The sequence below is a fragment of the Vicugna pacos genome, chromosome 12, assembly GCF_048564905.1.
Source record: "Vicugna pacos chromosome 12, VicPac4, whole genome shotgun sequence".
Lineage (NCBI taxonomy): Eukaryota > Metazoa > Chordata > Mammalia > Artiodactyla > Camelidae > Vicugna > Vicugna pacos.
Genome location: NC_132998.1, coordinates 24,554,395 through 24,566,568, shown reverse-complemented (window position 1 = coordinate 24,566,568; position 12,174 = coordinate 24,554,395). Strand labels below are relative to the sequence as shown.

The 12,174-nt window shown below is 37.0% G+C and overlaps 1 long non-coding RNA gene across 1 annotated transcript; it reads right to left on the bottom strand.

The window, feature by feature from the left end:
- Positions 1-2,399: 2,399 nt before the first annotated feature.
- On the bottom strand, positions 2,400-9,927 carry LOC140700444 (uncharacterized). The gene is made up of 2 exons (XR_012078836.1): positions 9,780-9,927; positions 2,400-2,531 (listed from the first exon to the last, which is right to left on the bottom strand). It is a non-coding gene; the product is annotated as an uncharacterized lncRNA (long non-coding RNA).
- Between the last annotated feature and the right edge of the window lie 2,247 nt (positions 9,928-12,174).

Below are 12,174 nucleotides of genomic sequence, written 5' to 3'. Positions count from 1 at the left end.
AAAGGTTGAATGGATGTTAGAGATGTTGCATTGCATTCTAGTCTTCCCTAAGAAGGTGGGGTAGATGTTTGCTCCCTATTTGCATCACAACAGCACCCCTCTCAAGTATTTTTTTTCTTTTCCAAGAACAAAGGTACTGTCTGCCACAAAGATACATTCAAATCACTAGTCTAGAAGACAGAGTAGTTTGCTAATTTTAAAATGGTTATTTCCTCCATTTATTTCAGACATCAATATTTATTAATTTTTTATTATTTTAATGTAGTTGAAGTGGAAGGAATACTGGATATAGAATTGCAAATGTGCATTTGAATCCTGGTCCCCTATTCTGTTAGGTTTGTGATGCAGGATGAGTTATAATCTCCCCGAGATTTAGCTCTTCATCTTAAAATGGGAAGAGTTATATGAAAACCAAATGATAATAAGTATATGATATTTTTTGGGGGGGAAGAATAGAGAGCTATAAAGATGCAAATTAGAGTTTTGTATTATCATTGTTATTATTATTACTAAAGCTTTTACCCATTTCAGGGATTCCAACTTTATCATATTTTGAGCTAGTTTGCACCAGGAAGAATATAATGAAGACTGAGAAATTCTGTTCCTTCTTTGTAGCCTCCATGCCTTGTACAGTCTTCATCCCAAAGACATTAGCAAAGGTAGTTAATATTCCTTTTCCTCAAATGAACACCATTTATTTTATTTTTATTTTTTATTGAAGTATAGTCAGTTACAATGTGTCAGTTTCTTGTGTACAGCATAATGTCCCAGTCATGCATATATACACATATATTCTTTTCCATATTCTTCTTCATTAAAGGTTATTACAAGATATTGAATATAGTTCCCTGTGCTATACAGAAGAAATTTGTTTTTTATCTTTTTATTTATAGTGGTTAACATTTGCAAATCTCAAACTCCCAAATTTATCCCTTCCTACCTTCTTTCCCCTAGTAACCATTAGATTCTTTACTGTGTGAGTCTTTTTCTGTTTTTTAGATGAGTTCATTAGTGTCCTCTTTTTTCTTTTCAGTTTCCACATATGAGTGATTATCATATGGTACTTTTCTTTCTCTTTCTGGCTTACTTCACTTAGAATGACAATCTCTAGGTCCATCCATGTCGCTGCATGGCATTATTTTATTCTTTTTATGGCTGAGTAGTATTGCATTGCATAAATATTCCACAACTTCTTTACCCAGTCACCTGTTGATGGACATTTAGGTTGCTTCCATGTCTTGGCTGTTGTATAGAGTGCTGCTGCGAACATTGGGGTGCATGTATCTTTTTGAATTAGAGTTCCCTCTGGATATATGCCCAGGAATTGGATTTCTGGATCATATGGTAAGTCTATTTTCAGTTTTCTGAGGAATCTCCATAGTGTTTTCCATAATGGCTACACCAAACTACATCCCCACTAGTGGTGTAGGAGGGTTCCCTTTTTTTCTCCACACCCTCTCCAGCATTTATCATTTGTGGACATTTTAATGATGGCTGTTCTGACTGGTGTGAAGTGATACCTCTGAACACTATTTATTGAGCAATTACCGTAGGTCAGATACTAATCTAGGTGCTGGGAAAAATTTGAAGATAGTAGAAACTACTCCTAACCTCACAGGCTGGGAAGACAGACTTTAACCATATAGATAAGATGCATAATTAACAAAGTGCAACTGAAAGAAGGTGTCTTGAAAGAAAAAACTGAGACTAGTGTTCTCGGGTTGCTGGCCTGACCAGGCATCTGCTGCTGCCACTCTGCCTCATTTCTGGGTCTTGCCCATGCCTTTTTGCAAGCCCTTGGAAGACTCCTTCAGTCTGTGCCTGAGGTGCACAGGAACTTCTCCCAGTGCCAGCCAGCCAGCCACTACTGAGTGTGTGATGATTCTCTGATTCTGAGAATATATCCAATTTAGTGATTGGAATTTGCTCAATTAGAAGTTGCCAGAACTTTCTACCACGTTGATACTGGTTTCAGCTGCGACTCCTGGCAGGTCTTGTGTAGAAATTGTGGGGTTTTTAAATAATAACAAAATGGCTTCTGAGTTCTTTGGAACTTGAACAACTATGTGTTTCCCATTCTACTCAAAATAAACTTGTTCCTGGACCTTACAGCAGCAGCTGTGAGTTCTTAATTGGTTTTAAGGAACTTGCTCAAAGCCCTTTTCATTTGTACTGGGCATGTCTGCCAGTGTAACCCTCTGTAGTGTCTTGGGATACTGTGTTCTACTGACTGATGTTTAGAAATGCATTCATGGGGGAAAGGGTATAGCTCAAGTGGTAGAGCATATGCTCAGCATGCAAGAGGTCCTGGGTTCAATCCCCAGTACCTCCTCCAAGCAGAAATAAATGAATAAACTAATTACCTCCCCCTCATAAAAACAAACAATACAAGAAATGCATTCATGCCAATGAGGGATGGTGTGGTATATTGGAAGGAGCACTGGACTAGTTATCAGCAGACCTGACCTTGTCACCAGCCAGCCTTTTGACCTGGAGCAAAACTTCACTTCTGTGGTTCTCTTGTGTGACAACTGCAAAATGAATATATGGTATTCATCATTAATCAGTGTTTACTAAACTGTATGAAAGAACTGGACTAGACATTTATATATATATATATTTTTGGTAATCTAAATTATTTGGACCATGGATTTTGTATTCTTAGAATATATATTACATAGTGACTGGAAGAACAAGATAGTATATGTGCCTCATGGTGCACATTATGGATTGAATGTTTGCATTCCCCAGACTTATTTGTTGAAGCCCTTACCCTCAATGTAGTAGTATTTAGAGATGGAGACTTTGGGAGGAAATAGACTATTAGTCTTTTATCTCATTAGGATTAGATGAGGTCATGAGGATAGGGCCTGGTCTGATGGGATTAAGAGGAGATTTCAGAGCTCTTGCTCTCTCTCTCTCCAGGTATGCACAAAGAGGTCATGTGAACACATGGCAAGGTGGCAGTAGACTACAAGCCAAGAGAAGAGACCTCAGAATGAAACCTATCTTGCCAGCACCTTTGTTTTAGACTTCTCAGCCTCTAGAACTGGAGATATAAATTTTCATTGTTTAAGCCACCCAGTGTGTGGTATTTTGTTATAGCAGCCCAAAAGGACTAATACAGTGCATAGCAAAATCTTGCAAACATTAGTTATAAAATAAACAACCAGACGATCATGAAATTTGAACTCACTTAAGCTTATGCACATTGTGATAGAACTGTAAATATCTTTCAGATATCCTAATCCTGATTTTCCTTTCAAGAATTCACAGTGACATAAATCTCCAGGATGAAAATGCTAAATTCTACTTAAGAGGATCTAATTCATAAAATAATAACATAATCACCAATGTATTTTTTTCAGGATTTAACACTAATATATTTTTTCATTATTCTGCATTCCACTCTTTCAAATCATGGTTGGGATTATAAAGGTCATTTCTAAGCAAAATTTCATAGCTTATTAAAAATATCAGAGATATTCTTTCCTCTTTCTTTGGCCCAGTTAACATTTCATTTTAGCAAGGGAGAAGCGGGAAAGAGAGAAGACATAGACTGAGAAAATTTTGGAGCTCCAGGTACTGATGAAAAAGACTGTGCATCCAATTGCATGGGCTTCTCTAATTAGACCAGAGGTAAAATTATGTGTTTTGAGTTGGAAAAAAAAAAAGAGTTTTCTAGTTTACACTAAATATTTGTTGGGAAGGTAGTTAAAATAATTAACGTATGCTATTATTTTTTACTAATTGATGGTTAGGTTATTCAGAGAAAAAGATGAATGAGAAGACAAGTGCATAGATGCCAGTCATATTCAATATAATGCTTTCTCTACTTTTGTTCCCCATACCCTACATTTTCTTTAGTTACGATTTGAATATATACATAGTATTTTTCTTTTCCAGGTCTTGATTTGTTGTAAATATCAACCTCATATTAACAAAGACAATTTTTTTCTCAGTTTTATTTTGAGGTTTCTATAGCCTGGATTTTTAGTTTATCAAGGAAGAAAATGGGATTTTAAAACTTTGTTTCTGAGAAGAGTTAATTTTTGGTTATATAAGTTAGTTAAATGGCTAGTGATAGAAGAAGGCCTGTTTCAGATAGTTATAGATTCTGAAACTGTACTTGATACTTTTATAGACATGGCTATTATCTCGCCAAGAACTGAATATTAAACTTCCAGCATAATTCTAATCTCACATCAGGTGATCAAGTACAGAGGAGGAACTGTTTCAGGGCTTGCTTTCTGAATTAGACAATCAGACAACAGAAAACCTCCCACCCATTCCAGTCCACCACAATTCCTACTGCTGTGTTGTAATAAGGCCTTATCACCCACAACTTATTTGTATTTTTGTATGTATACAAATCTGAAGTTATAGATTTTTGGGTGGTTTTCAGTGTGGAAACATCTCAATCTCTTTTCCTTTTTGGAGCTCTGGACAGATTAGCCCATTTATGATGTAGTATCAGTTATGTTTAACAGAGGAAGTATTTTCTCACTTCCATTGTGAGACTTTTATAAATATTTTCCCCACATCAGCATCTAATTTCTTTTGTTATTATTATTTATAGTTATATTTCTCTTTTTATTCTTTTTTGTTTTTTCAGTTTCTTCTGAGATGAGGTATGTAAGATATATCTTTACATAGCTCATCAAATTACATGAGCACTGAGATGGTTTGCCAGCACAGAGAGGTTACATTTCATTCAGAACCACATTTATCAAAGGGAAGAACAACTCAGAACTGTGACTTTATGGTTGTCAGGTACCTGCTGAAAGGATTTCAAATCCTTATAATTATAATATTTTCCCTTTTCATCCAGTTCAGTTGACTTCTCTCTTCTGCTGTCCTGCACCTTCTTTTTCATCAACTTTTTCCTTTCCTTCAATTGCCTCTTTATATCAGAAGCAATCCATCAATTAAGGAATGCCTACCTCCTTCCATGAGTAGGATCCTGAAGTAAAGGATTCAGGATTAGCTTCTTAAGGCAGCTGAAATCTACTCATGCTTGTATTGATCTGAGCTGGAGCTTTGGACCGTCCCTGGAGCTGGTATTGTCATTTAATATGTATTTACATGCCATGTATAGAATAAATGCTGTGTTCCAGGTACTGTCAGGAGTCTGGTGCGAATCAGACATATTTTCATATCTTCATAGCCTGTAGTTCTAGTGAGGGAGCCAGATAATAGACAAGTGTGTAAATTTGTATTGTAATGGGAAGTAGTGATGAGAATTAGGGAGAAAAATCAAGCAGGATTAGTTATTAGAGGGGAGGCAAAATCTATCTGTGGAGATGACCTTTGAGTAGAGGCTGAATGAACTGGAAAGGAATCATTTGAGTATTTGGGGGAGGAGTGTTCCAAATGAGAACAGTGAATGCAAAGTCTCTGAGAAGGGTGAGCCAAGAGTGTTTGAGAACCAGCTATGAGGCCAGTGCACAGATAGGGCAGTGAGGGGAACATTGACAGAAATTGCGTTTTGGAAGTAGCTAGAGGCCAGATCCAACCCTCCAAGAAAAGAATCAAGTTAGAAAAATAAAAACCAGAAATATTATGAATTACAGCATTATACATCATCCAGGACAAAATAAAGTTTCATGAACAAGCATTCTCTTGGATATTCAAAAAGGGAATAATCCCTGTGGCCTGGGTATAAGTGAGGAAGTCTTCCTGGGAGAGGATGGCCTTGAACTGTTTTCATTCATTCATTTACTCAGCCTGTATTTGTTGAGTGCCAAATGGGTGCCAGGCTCTATTAGGTGGTAGAGATACAGTGATGAGCAAAACAGACCAAGCCCTGTGTCCATGAGCTTACTATCTAGGTGGGGAGAGAGAGGTAAAAAAAAGAATTACACAAGTAAATATAATTGGTAACTGTGAAGAACACTATAAGCACAGGTGCTGGAAGAGTCTAAGACCTAGTGTAGCCTGGGGAAGGGGTGGATCATCAGAGAAGGTAATACATCTGGCCACTTCCTGTGGCCAGAGGAAGTGGCCAGATGACTGGGAGCTGGCTGGGTAGGTGGGGGTATACAAGAGCCTCTGGGTAGATGCAGCAGATAGTAGGGAGGCTCCAGGTGGAATGGACCAGGCCTGTTCAGGGAACTGAAATGAAGCTGGTGTGGCTGAGCACAGTGAGGATGGACTGGGGAGGTGGGGTGGGTTTTCCTAAAGAGGGCTCTACCAGATCATGTGGAGCTTTGGATTTTACATTTTATCCTAAAAACAGTAGGAAGCAATGAAAGATTTTTAATAAGGGAATATCATAATCAGGTTGGGTTTAAGATGCTCATGCTTTAGGCTGTATAGGGAAAGATATAGGAAGAGGTCAAAAGAAGAAGCAGGGGACAATTGAGAGGTCATTGTAGGAGTCCAGGTTAGGATGATACAGGCTTAGTGGAGTGGTGACAGTGGAGACCAACTGGAAGGAGAGGTATATATATATTTTTTTTTTTAATTGAGGTATAGTCAGTTTGCAATGTTGTGTCAGTTTCTGGTGTACAGCACAATTCTTCAGTCATACATGAGTATACATATATTCATTTTCATATTCTTGTTCCCATGAACTATTACAAGATATTGAATATATTCCCCTGTGCTATACAGTATAAACTTGTTTATTTGTTTTATATATACCAGTCAGTATCTGCAAATCTCAAACTCCCAGTTTACCCCTTCCCATACTCCTCCCTGCTGGCAGCCACAAGTCTGTATTCTATGTCGTTGAGTCTGTTTTTGTTTTATATATAAGTTCATTTGTCTTTTTTTTAGATTCCACATATGAGTGATATCTTATGGTATTTTTCTTTCTCTTTCTGGCTTACTTCACTTAGGATGACATTTTCCAGGGCCATCCATGTTGCTGCAAATGGCATTACTTTTTCATTTTTTATGGTTGAATAGTATTCCATTGTATAAATATACCGCAGCTTCTTTATCCAGTCACCTGTTGATGGACATTTAGGTTTCTTCCATGTCTTGGCTATTGTAAATAGTGCTGCTATGAACATTGGGGTGCGGGTGTCTTTCTGAATTAGAGTTCTCTCTGAATATATGCCCAGGAGTGGGATTGCTGGATCATATGGTATGTCTGTTTTTAGTCTTTTGAGGAATCTCCATACTGTTTTCCACAACGGCTGCATCAAACTGCAGTCTCACCAACAGTGTAGGAGGGTTCCCTTTTCTCTGCACCCTCTCCGGCATTCATCATTTGTGGACTTTTGAATGATGGTCATTCTGACTGGTTATTTTTGAATTTTTTTAATCAGGCAAATCTCAGGTGACATGCAGAATTTTCATTTATCTACATTGTGAAAAAATTAGAGATACAAAGAAAAAAATCTCCAAGCTTATACATTCTAATACTCTGATAATGAAACATACTTCAGCCAGAAAACTAGGCATTGTCACTGTGGAACTTGCATGTTAGCAATAGTTATCTTTTATTCCTGGAAAGCCTTTGGGAGTCTGAGTTGCTGGTTTTATGCAGATTGCAAGATAACGATGCACTTAATTGTACAACAAATAGAACACCTACTATGTGCCAGAAACAGTTATAAGTGCTGGGGACAAAATGGTGAGTGAGTAGGTCAGGTCTGTTTTTTCGAAGAGCTGGTGTTCTGGTAAGACTTACATTCCTGTATATTCCTAGGTAAGAAATACATATTTTAACCAAAAGAAAATAAATAAGTGATATTTTTCTTAAATACCTCAGTTTGATATAGGAAAGCATAAAATAATTTCTGAATTTTTATGAGAAGTCTTCCAAACTTCTCTTAAAAACCACTTAAAAAGTAAGTAAATTAATAGGCAAATAACTTACTGGAAGAGCATTTTCTACTAAACTAACCAAGAATAACATTATTCTTGGTTATACTATATAAAGATCTTGCATAAATTATTAAATAAAGCAGAATCTTCCAACAGAAAAAGTGATAAAGACATAAAATCCTGCTAAAATAAATAATACAAATAGTTTCCAGATAGAAAAAAATTGATCTCAGTAGTAATAAAGAAACACAAGTTAAATCAACCAGATGGCATTTCCTCCTTTAACTCTAGCAAAGATTTCTCCGTTTTGAATCATGATACTTAGTGGTTGGTAGGAGTGGCTGAACCATTGTGAATGGCACAACTTTTCTAGAAAGCAGTTTAGAAATATACATGATGGGCTTAAAATGTTAAATCCTTTTTCTTAATTCAGTTTTAGGTACATAACCTAAAATCATCAGTAATATAGACACATATTTCTGTATATACACAAGTGGGTAAAGTGTTCAAGTTAGGTCACAGATAATAAGCTTAGGAAGTCAGAAAATTGACTTTATGACCTGAATTGTAATTAGTTTTTCAGAGCTTCTGGAGTCTCATTTTGATCAACTGTGAATGGATTGAGTAGCCTCAGCAAAGAATTACACCATGCAAGTTGAAATCTCCATCTATTTCCTGGCTGAGAGAAAACGTTATACTGATTCAGCCCCCAAACAGTGCTGCAGACCTTAGAGCTTCCTTACTCTTCTGCCTTCAGAGCTGCACGAGTTTCATTTAGTCATCAATTAGGTCAGAGACTACACAGATCTGCTAGAAGCTCTCTGCTGCCATCTCCAGTCCTCTCCTCTCTCAGTCTTACCGTCCACCTCCATTCCAGAAATACACGGGCGTGCATATGCGCGGGGATTGAGGGTAGGGTAAAAATAAAACATCAGTGGATTTGGAATCAATAATAATTGGTAGTGCTTGTATAGTTTATATGCCAGACACTGTACTTTGTGTATATCAACTAATCCAGTCCTTATAATAACAATAACATAAAATAGTAGTATGATGAGTTAGGTACTATGATGATCCCCATCTTACAGATGAACAAACTGAGGCATAGTAGTTTAACCAAGGTTATACAGTTAGTGTGTGGCAGAGCTGGGATTTTTGTATAAGCAATCTGGGTCCAGAATCCTGCTTTTTAAATTACGATATCATTCTGCCTCTTTAATCAAATGACTGGAGTACATGTTTGTGACTCTCCCACCTACCAACTAGTGATTAGGAAAGATACCAAACATCTCAGAGCTTGGATTTCCTACTGTGGAATGGGTATACAGTAATATCAGCCACATGGAAGTGTTGAGATGATGGAACAAGGTGATGTATCTGAAGTTCTTGAAATGTAATAAGCATTCAAATACTTATGGCATTATGATTCATAAGTACATTGGAATTCCATGTAAGTTTGTATCTTAGATTGGCTTTATCATGTAATTTAAAATAAATTGCATACTCAACCATAAAAAAGAGTAAAATAATGCCATTTGCAGCAAGATGGATGTTTCTGGTTATCTTCATTCTAAGTGAAATAAGCCAGAAAGAGAAAGAAAAATACCATATGATATCACTCATATGTGGAATCTTAAAAAAAAAAGACACAAATGAACATATTTACAAAACAGAAACAAACTCACAGTCATAGAAAACAAACTTATGGTTACCAGGGAGGAAAGGGAGTGGGAAGGGTAAAATTGGGAGTTTGAGATTTGCAGGTACTAACTACTATACATAAAATAGATAAACAATAAGTAGTAATCTATAATGCAAAAGAATATATGTATGTTTATGTATGACTGTACACCAGAAATTGGTGTATTGTAAACCAGACATTGTAAACTGACTATGTTTCAATAGAAAAAATGAATTGCAAAGACAAACCTGTAACCTCCTAAAACATATTTGAGCCCGTTTTAAGAAGTGTTGTAGCATTTGGTGGTTATGCAGCTCACCAAAGAGTTCTGATCACTACTTCTTCATCCAATTGTCTAGATGTCTGTATGAACTGGACACCTGAATGATTCTAGGTGAGGGCTCTGCTAGTTGTGGTGTCCACAGAGTGAGCTTGACGAAGACCATCAGCAGGTCCCTGTTGCTGTGGTGAAGCAGCAGCTAAGGTTGGATACAAAGGAACTCACCAGTATGCTCCAATACAGAACACTGTGGGTCTCTGGATACAGAATTTTGAAGTGAGCTTGCCTCACTGTTTGATCCCATGAGGTGGCTCGTAAGACATGACTATGCTACAGAATTTTATGCCAACCACAAGAATGCAGTTAGAAGCACATCTTGATCCACTTTTTCACGTATATGTCACTGTCTATTCATTCTGATCCTGCAGAGTAAGGGTTCTAAGGAAAAGAGAAAAACATATTCCTCCTATACCCCAGAGTAGAAGTGGAAATGGAAACATTTTCCTTGGGTAACTCTATTTGTATGATATTTAACAAGTTTCTGTGTTCATTCATGTAAAATGTACATCTTTTTTTTTTCAGTCCCCTCCCCTTTGTAAAAAAGGTATGAGTTAACTTTATTCTTAACTCTTTCCCTGATCTCCCACTTTTTTGTGTTTTAGAGCTGTGCAGATCTGGGTACATCTGGACCCAGCAGCACATATGGCTGTACTGTTGGCTGTGAGATTTTGAACCAGTCACTTACCTGTGTAAGCCTAGATTTACTTATCTGTAAATTGAAAATAATAATGTGTAGCTCACGGGATAGGTAAGAAGATTATGTGGGATAATGTGTGTAATGCATTTTGCAAAATGACTAAGTTATCATGGGTAAGTTATAGGGGTAGGGGACATAGCAACATATAAAAGAGAAAATGTAGGCATAAAAAACAAGAGACTAGAACAAAGGAAAGGGGCACAAATTACAAGAAATAACTAAACGCATATGAAAGAGAAACAGATTTTGGTTGTGCAAAAAAGACACAGGTTCAGAGTTCAAAATAAGATTTTTGTTTTTTCCTAAGAACTACGTAGTCAAAACAGAAACTGGACTACTACACCTAAGGTTCTTAGTAGATGAAAATCACAGGCTTTCTTTTATACATATCTCAGGCATCTGCTCCCTTCAGGAATTTTGCTTTGATGTAATCATTGGAGGAAGACCCTCAACAAAGTCAGGTAGAAGAGTAGGCACCTTTGATACTTAACAGGGTAAGGAAAAGGTAGAGAAGATAGCCATTTTTAAAGGGCTGTATGAGTGGAGTATTGATAGTAAGCTTTTGAAATGGGTTACATTGTTTGCTTAGTAAGATCTGTCTTTGTTAGGAACTAACATTTTTTTCTATAACTGTTGTCATACAGTGTTATATTAGTATGAAAGGGCAAGTTCAGACTTGGAAATGTCATAAGAAAGAGGTCATCCATGCAGAACCCATTGAGTAGGAAAAGAAATTTAAGAATAGAACACTAGAGGCTCCAATATTTGAGAAGACTGTCCAGCTTAGGAGGCAGAGAAGAGAAGAAACAGGTATCATTGAAGGGAAGAGGTGACAATATCAAGGAGGAATAAGTTGACAATGATGTCAAATATCTTAGAGAGTCAAGTGAAATAAGATCTGAAGTCTATTGCACTATGCAAGCAGATAGAAGGTTTTTGTTAGGGACAATTCTATTAGGGATTTTATTAGGGAGCAATTTTAGAGGACCTATGAATGCTGGAGCAAGATGAAGGGTTGAGGATCAGTGGGTAGTGAGAAATTAGAGAAAATAAATGCAGGATATTATTTCATGACATTTGTTTATAACAGAAATCAAGAGATTATGTAGTCAATAGAGAGACAAGCATGTTTACCCCAGTGATGGCAGTGGCTTTCACATTTTGTAATTTAAGAGAAAGCCATTGGAGAGGAAGACAGTGAAGACAGGTATAAGAGGTTATGGAGAGATACCAAATAGAGGAAGAGATGGATCAAGAACACCTTTTTAAATGTTAGCTCTGTGGACAGAAGTGGAGGAGGAGGTGCATATATGATCAATAAGCACATTTATAGGTACATTGAAGGGCAGTATGGCAAAGGTAATGAAGCTTAAGCTTCACTGACTCCATGTCTTCTATGATGTGCATGGCTTGAGCACCTCCTCCAACCTAGGAATCCAAACCTGAGCTCATAAGCTCTGGGATAAGTATGCACAGGTTTGGATCTCAGAGCCATCTCTTCCTAGCTAGGTGACTTCAGATGAGTTTGTTTATTCATCTCAGTCTCAGCTGTCTTATCTGCAAATTGTGGATGCTAAGATTGTTTACCCCAACACAGACTTATTGTAAAGATCAAAGTAGATAATCTATGTAATGTGCTTAAACAAATGTTCGGCATTATAATTATTGGTATAAACT